Source organism: Thermobia domestica, chromosome 8 (genome assembly GCF_964235325.1).
Source record: "Thermobia domestica chromosome 8, izTheDome1.hap1.1, whole genome shotgun sequence".
Lineage (NCBI taxonomy): Eukaryota > Metazoa > Arthropoda > Insecta > Zygentoma > Lepismatidae > Thermobia > Thermobia domestica.
This window is the reverse complement of record NC_137461.1, coordinates 165,933,667-165,939,473: the sequence shown is the minus strand read 5'-3', so window position 1 is coordinate 165,939,473 and position 5,807 is coordinate 165,933,667. Positions and strand designations below refer to the sequence as shown.

The following is a 5,807-nucleotide window of genomic DNA, read 5'->3' as shown; positions in this document are numbered from 1 at the left end:
AGTATTCGTATTTTTGAATGGCCATCCAGCACAAACTAGTTTGTATTTTCAACTGGTTTGTGTTTTATGCATTTATTTTTATAGCTATATTCTCCCTTACACTGGCAAAGTAACGAAAAAGCTATATTGAAACATTGGTTTACTTATATGATAGAGTTTGCAACAATGAATATTGAAATGCCCTACTTTCGCACAGTAATACAATATGGATACATACGTAGTTAGTAAAGGATAGAGAAAGGAAGAAATTAGCAATCATTTGCGAAATACGATTACAACTTAAAACAAAAGAATCTTTAGTAAGATATATTAATATAACCATAAATAATATATTTTACTGTAATGACGTTTAAAACAGCTTTATATAGCAAGTGTTTCCCTGATATAGCAGGCATTACGGGTGGGTACCTGCGGAACCTAAGGTTAAACTTTTTAATTCTCAACTTTATATGGTCAATGTTCCGTTAAGGGGGTCCAGTGTCTTTGACACCACTTCTTTCTATTGATTTTCATTTGATTAAATAATATACGTTATATTAGGTTCTATTAGGTTAGGTTAGCTTAAGGAGGTCCAGTGTAGTTTTGGACCCCCTTACTTGAACATGGACCTTTATATTTGTGTGTGCTTAACATGTGTCATTGTCGGCATGCAATTCACAAGTTACTGACATTCTATGGACACCTTTATTAGATACTGGAGTACAATATTGAACTTCGGTTGCTTTACAATTCTCCCTCCAGCTGGTATACTGACTCAGAAACCAGAAATCACACTCTATTAATTGTATGAAAAAGAATCCAAACTTATCTAACCTTAAGCTAACCCGTTCCTACCTTTTCCTTTTATATCTTATTAAAGCGGCGCTACTTACAGATGCGAAGCTACAGTGTGTATTGTAAAGTTTACCCTTGAACTGTTATTACTATGATTACCAAATACTAACTACCACTTGGGGCAGATTAAGAATAGTCCGAATTATTATTATTTCATTTTTCTTGCTTTAAATGATTCCTAAGAAGTTCTGGACTGCTTTTATCCTGGTGTATGCCCAAATAACAGCGTACTGAGTGATAATATGCGTGGAAACTGAAAATAATTACATATGTCGTATCGTACAAGGTCCATTCTTAAAGTAGTAGGACTGTTTTTTTTTTTTTTTTAATTTTCATTTTACAGACTGACGGCGGTTACTCCACCTGTTGTTGGTTGAGGTGGGTCTAAGGAAAGACAGGAAGAAGCGCCAGTCGGCTGCCAGCCATAGCAGGGTAAAGATCGCTCGTCATCGTAACCTCTGCGAGTGACCCTCGTCACGCTGCGTCATGGCCAATCTTTTGGAACAGCGTTACGCCATCAAATTTTGCGTGAAGCTCGGTAAAACTGGGAAAGAGACTCATGAAATGATTAAGATGGCGTACGGTGATAACGCCATTGGAAGATCGAGTGTGTTTGATTGGCACAAGCTGTTTAGGGAGGGGAGAGAAGAAGTTGAAGACGCTGCACGGCCAGGACGACCTTCGAGCTCCAAAACGGAGGAAAATGTTGCAAGAGTGAAGAATTTGCTGAACAGTGACCGAAGATTAACTGTTTGCATGATTGCCGATGAACCTGGCATTGCTAAAACCCAAGTTCACGAACTTGTGCACGAACAATTGCAAATGAGGAAAATTTGTGCAAAGTTGGTGCCGCGAGTGCTGACAGGCGGGCAAAAGGACGTTCGCAAAAGGACTTCCGAGTGGTGGCGTATCTGGCCCAACATAACATTGCAACCTTGCCTCAGCCACCCTACAGTCCCGACCTTGCCCCACCAGACTTTTTCCTCTTCCCCCGCCTCAAAACCACCCTGAAAGGGCATCATCACGGCTCGGTGGAAGCATTACAACAGGCCGTGACGAGGCAGCTGAACAGCATTCCAGTTTCCGCCTTCCAGGAAGTGTATGAAAACTGGAAATCCCGCTGGCAGCGGTGTGTGGATGAAGGAGGATCATATTTCGAAGAATATTAACCGTATGTGTTATTTCTGTCAATATCTTATTTTTAATTGACTCAGTCCTACTACTTTAAGGATGGACCCTGTATTACCTGATATCCTATTATATGGTTATGACGAAATTCACTCGTAGTGCCTTAGAAATTGTTTCTTAGAATAGGAGTTGCAGATTGACTTTACGAGAACTTCCCGTTACGGGTTTTGATATGCATCAAGACGTATGCCATTAAAACGTGATAAAATATATGAGAAAGGGCTGGAGCATAGCAGGGGCGGGTCAGTGACGGAGAGTAAATGCACAAACGAGGATAGTGCGGAAAATCACTTGATATTGCATAAGATGACGAAGGTAAAAGCGATATAATCATTTCACACTAGTAACTCTATATTTGTATACATGAAATACATGTTTCGAACGTATTGCAGAAATACTCCGCCAGAAGAAATTAGTAAGTGATACGATAGTCCATTATATGCAATCAGTCATATTAACCCTAGAATAGCCATAAAGAAAATTGTTTCACATATGCAAGCAAGAAATATTGGATTCTCACATATTAAAAAATTACTTCCACATCGAAATTTAATATCCTACACAATTCTCTTTCATATGCACTCACTCATTTTAACCATAAACTGACAGTATTGATGACGGACTATTCTTAATCAATGTGTGTTCTATCAGTAACATCAATTACTGACAAAAAAAAAAAAAAAAAAAAAAAAAAAAAAAAATGAACTCATTCATCGTTTGTACTCTGGCGATATAAGCTTTCCTATTGAAAAAGAATTGTTGGACTGTATCAGAAGGCTTTCTAGTACTCGTTCTGCAGGTATAGATGAAGTCCCATCCCTAATTATAAAAAAGAGTGCGCATTTAATAGTGAAACAACTATGCTTTCTTGTAAATGTATCATTTGAATCAGGCGTTTTCCCCGACAGATTACAAAAGTTATACCTTTGCACAAAAAAGGAAATACTTATGATGTTTAAAACTACAGGCCTGTTTCTCAAGGTATATAAAATAACAGGTAGCCCCAGTTCGCGATCAGCGTTCTGATTGGCTCCCTGTCCGTGACGTCATGTGGAGGTATCGGTGAAGATTTTTTTCGCTTGCCTGCTTGTTATACTTCGCGCTTTATTCGTAAAACTGGATTCAATAGATAGTTATGATATTCCTTGTCTTTCCAAATACAAATAATGAGTTATTTCTACTCACAGATGAGACAATAAAAAATGAAATCTTTGAGTTTTACGTCCCACGGTTATGCCGGTTAGGCTAAAGGAGACGGTGATGGTGAGTAATGAATGAAATGGTGGAATGAAGAAAGTGGGAGGAAACGGGAGAACCCCGAGAAAACCCACGCACACAGTGTTTGTCCACCACAAAGTTAGATGAGACAATATAATGTAGTAAGTATATAGATACCGCCAATAATGATTAATTATCTATACAAATAAAAATGAATATAGTGTTCACTTGCTAATTCATTCTAGACCTTTGGACCGATTTTTATAATATTTAGTACCTTACATGAGTTGACCTGGCCTAACTAAGATTTTTATCACATTACTTTGATTAAAGGGCGAATCCTAAGGGGTAGAAGGGGTTCAAAATTTGTACCTAAAATACAGTATCTCACGAACCTATCAAGTTAGAAAGATGAAACTCGGTATATAAACTCCTCATTAAGCTTAAAGAAAAACATGTCCCATTGTTTTTGAAAATTTCCGTTTTAAGGGGGAGTGGGGACATTTTCTTTTCATTGTAACAATGTTTGATTGCTAACTTCTCCTCGACCGACTTTAACGATTTTTGGTACTTTAATGCAGCCAGGCCTAACTTAGGATCTTATCATTTTTTGGCTCGGGATGAGAGGAGATAGGACGGGGATGACAAATAATCAAAAACAGCCGAAATTGGTGTCCAGTCCATAATTTTGAGGGTCACTGAAATGAATAGTGACAAGCCCGATACAGGGGCGTCATTTCAGACTTCGCTTGGGGGGGGATAGCACCACCGACATAAGACTTTAACGTTTTGTACTAGTATATTAGTAGGCAATCTATTAAAGTATATGTATTCCTCAAACTCTTGGGGGGGGCAATTGCCCCCTCCTAAATGACGTCCCTGGCCTGATACCGTTTAAAACCAAACTCATCCTCTTTGGGCGTGGGGAAGGGGTGGCATTATGGATTTTTTTTGTTGCACTTTCATTGAAACGTGAATTATAGGGGTGGAAGGAGTTCAAATAATTTCCATAAACCAATCCTCTCAATAAGAACATTTCAGGTAGTAAAATACATAAAGCAAACATTATTCAAAATTTCAGAGATTCCGGGTATGTAATAACAAATTAGGTTGTGTTAGGATATGTTAGGTTACGCTAGAATCTACCCTAACATCTTATAACCGAATCAGGTTAGAAACCTAACCTAATCCGTTGTATTTAGTGTGGTTTAACCAAATTGTCAGAAGTCGTGACTGCAAAATATTTCCTTTACATTACTAATATTTGTTTATTACTCAATATATATCACAATTTACATTATGTATTACAGGTTATAAGTTGCACATATATCTATAGAGTGGTATACATACATAAAAGAACCACCTTCACAGGGGAAAATTTGCAGTTATTTGTCCTACACTTTGCCCTACACTTTATCGGAATTTAGTTTTTGTGGCTTAGCTCCCTCTCTCAGCCAGCCCTTCAATTATAAGAATATGGTAAGAGTGCACTTTGATCAGAAAAAATGATTTTGTCACACGATGTGGCATTCGAGAAGGAATAAAATCAATGTGATTTGTACGTAACAGGTACGGTTCGGTTATACAAGATTAGATTAAGTTAGATTAGGTAAAGTTAGGTTAGGTTCGGTTCGTAATAGGTTCCTATGAATGTTCTGCTCAAAGTGCACTTTGCCCGAATAATGTTTCAGATACTTAACAAAACTTACGAATATAATTTCAACTAAAGAATATATAAGAGTATACATTTATATTCTTGTTGATACCCCCTTCCACTTCGCTTTGCGTACATAAACTCCTTAAGTTTCAGGCTCTCAGAAACAAATGTCATAAAAGTAAAATTAATTATTGTTGTTACACACCTGTTTTTCAACTTGACTAGTGTCAAGTTTATTTTTCCCCATGCCAGTTTGGTATCAATAATGAAGGAACAGTGTCAGATCTTATACACTACTTTTGCAGGAAACTTAGAAGCTCGTTTTTCAAACTTTTTGATAATTCTCTGGTGAAAAGTGAGCACAACATGTTCGTGTGTTATCCACATTGGCTTGTGTATAGCCCGCTCCCCCCAGTTCTATGTCACCTGAACTGGAAGAGTCACTATTACTACTACTTATATCGAGAACAGAACCCAACCAACCCCTGCGGGGCTTCCAACCCGTTACTACTAATACTACTATTGCTACTAACTACTACTACTACTATTGCTACTTACTACTACTGCTGCTACTACCGATACTACTACTACTACTTATACTAAAAGAGTTTCCTTACCGCAAGATTTACATCTTAAATCTTTATAACATGCGATTCCGATTCATTATGAACTAGTATGAATCGTTAGAATCACTATGATTCGTTAAAAATCACTGGGGGGAGCGGGCTATACTCAATCCTCCACATTAAAAGTGTTCTTTCGCTTACAGCGGAAAATCAATGTTCTTTGAAGTTCAGTTTTAGGGAATCGATGGAACATTATTTCATTTGTATTGCTTCCTGTGTTATTAGAATGAGCTACTGCACAAGTAAGATAACTTTAGCCCATCTTGAAACAGTAGTGTAATGCA

At 37.6% G+C, this 5,807-nt stretch overlaps 1 pseudogene; it reads left to right on the top strand.

Annotated features, from left to right (window-relative positions):
- The first annotated feature begins 1,320 nt into the window (after window positions 1-1,320).
- LOC145692376 (protein GVQW3 pseudogene) lies at window positions 1,321-1,845 on the top strand (annotated as a pseudogene).
- Window positions 1,846-5,807: the final 3,962 nt, after the last annotated feature.